This window comes from Salmo salar, chromosome 07 (assembly GCF_965601325.2).
Source record: "Salmo salar chromosome 07, fSalSal1, whole genome shotgun sequence".
Taxonomy (NCBI): domain Eukaryota; kingdom Metazoa; phylum Chordata; class Actinopteri; order Salmoniformes; family Salmonidae; genus Salmo; species Salmo salar.
The window spans coordinates 4,719,630-4,722,247 of NC_138297.1; the positions used below are offsets into that span (position 1 = coordinate 4,719,630).

Here is a 2,618-nt window from a genome sequence, read left to right on the forward strand (position 1 = left end):
TGTTCTATGTTAGTCTATTTCTATGTCTGTGTCTAGTTTTTCTATTTCTATGTTTAGTTTATATGGGTTGACCTTCAATTGGAGGCAGCTGTTTCTCGTTGCCTCTAATTGAAGGTCCTATTTAGTAGGGGTGTTTTTCTCCATGGGTTTTTGTGGGTAGTTGTTTCCTTGTGTCTCACAGGACTGTTTCTTCGTCGTTGTTTTTGTTTAAGTGTTTATTTTCATTTTTCTTCTCAATAAAATAACAAGATGAGTTTACACATTCCCGCTGCGCCTTGGTCCCATCCTTACGACGAACGTGACACAAAAATAAGTCAAAGGGTTTGTTTGAGGGACTATGGGGTCCCACAAGGGTCAATATTAGGCCCCCTTCTGTTTACCATCTATATAAATGATCTCCCACTTGCTTGCCCACGACAGTTCATCACTTCGGCACTAAATTCAGAACCTTGATGTCATTTTTCAAAACTCTAGACACAAAACTCACAACCAATGATCAAAATGCACATTTTTCAAAACTCTTAACACTTTTTCCCAATTGCTTGGATACAATACACATAAAGCTAAGATCATTTGTTCATTGAACTAAAAATCACCTGTTCAAAATGATCACAACTTAACATCAAAGTATTACCATTTCAAAATGCAGTTCACACATTACATCTGAGATGACAAGGTCCCGTGTGGCTCAGTTGGTACAGCATGGTGTTTGTGACGCCAGGGTTGTGGGTTCGATTCCCACGGGGGACCAGTACGGGGGGGGAAAAAATGTATGAAATGTATGCATTCACTACTGTAAGTTGCTCCGCTAAATGACTAAAATCTAATGTAAACGTAGATGACTAACTATCAATTGATACAACTGATCACACAATGATCAACGCTCAAACGTTGCATTACTCTTAATGCATAGTTTTATTGGAAACTGACAAACAATATTCCATGTTTAGATCATGAAAGTTTCAGGATAACGAGATCCATTGACACCAGTTATCGTGGACCATGAACCAATTGGACTACATTATCTATGGATGTAATATTTCATCATCATTCTTTATCAGACACTGTTTCTATGGTCCCATGTACCACTTTTCCAGACCATGTTTTCAGATTTGACATTACTGTACACTCATCTCGGCCACTTTATTAGGTACACCTATCTAGTACTGGGTAGGACCCCCTTTTGCCTCCACAACAGCCTGAATTTTTCACGGTGTTGTACGTTAAGAGCTACTCTCAATTGTCAAATGACTCTATATTGCATGCCAATGTGTACCACAGAGTAGGTGGTGTGACTAAATGTGTTCTTACTGTAATTTTCCCTGCAGAATTGAGACTAGGCCAAATAGGGGAGGCAGAGGCAAAATTCTGACTGACCAACAAGAGTGGGCTGTGGTCAATTTGGTTCGGGCCAGCAATGATATATACGCCTTACAGAAATTCGACAGCACATCTTGGACAATGATGACATGTTCAATAATGTGGAAGCCATAAGTTTGCTGACTATTGCACGCACGCTGAAAAGGCATCAGGTGTCTCTAAAACAGCTGTACCGTGGGCCTTTTGAAAGAAATGCAGACAGAGTGAAGCAACTGAGGACTGAGTATGTCCAGGTATGTTTAGTTTCAAGATGCCTGTTGAGAAAAATTCCCTCAAAATTCTACATCGTTGTAATCAGTAATTCTCTTTCCAACATATTTTTTTAGAAGGTGATGGAGCTCGATGCTGAAGAAAACCATCACAAATTCCTCTTTTTGGATGAGGCAGGCTTCAACCTGGCCAAGACAAGGAGGAGAGGTCGGAATTTCATTGGCCAGCGAGCAACCATTCAAGTACCTGGACAACGTGGGGCCAACATCACCATGTGTGTGGCTATATCAGAAGATGGTGTGGTGGGACACAGACCTCCTATTGGTTCATATAATGCAGCTCTCCTTGTAACCTTCCTTGATGAGCTAAATCAGGTCTGTAGAGCTGATGGTGTGACCTATGTCATTGTGTGAGATAATGTCAGGTTCCACCATGCTCAAATGGTGCAAGCATGGTTTCAGGCCCATCCACAATTTACCACCCTGTACTTACCCCCATACTCTCCTTTCCTAAAACCCGATTGAGGAATTGTTCTCCACATGGAGGTGGAAGGTATATTGTAGGCGCCCTCACGAACAAGCCACCCTTCTCCAGGCCATGGATGACGCATGCAACGACATCACGGCAGACCAGTATCAGGCCTGGATTCGCCCGAAGATTCTTCCCAAGACGTTTGGCTGATGAAAACATCCATTGTGATGCGGATGAGGACCTGCGGCCAAATCCGCAAGACAGGGTTGAGGGAAATATAGAAGTACAGTAATCAATCCTTTGTTTTTTACAGTAAGCCAGGTGAGGAACACTGCAGTTGATGTTTTACTGTAGTAGTTTTCTTGTTTGCAGCTAATTATTTCTGCTTTGATTCAAAGAAACCTATGTTGTGATTTTATTGTATTTCATCAATAAATGTCATATTTTGGTCAGTGATTCCACTGTGTCTGTAGTATTCTCTCTACTAGTCCTTTTACAGTGATGTATTTACGCGTAGTACCATTATGAAACATGCATCACATATGTACATTACATTT

At 41.2% G+C, this 2,618-nt stretch overlaps 1 non-coding gene across 1 annotated transcript; it reads left to right on the top strand.

The window, feature by feature from the left end:
* The first annotated feature begins 675 nt into the window (after nucleotides 1-675).
* Nucleotides 676-751, top strand: trnat-ugu (transfer RNA threonine (anticodon UGU)). The gene has a single exon. It is a non-coding gene; the product is annotated as a tRNA-Thr (tRNA).
* The last annotated feature ends 1,867 nt before the right edge of the window (nucleotides 752-2,618 follow it).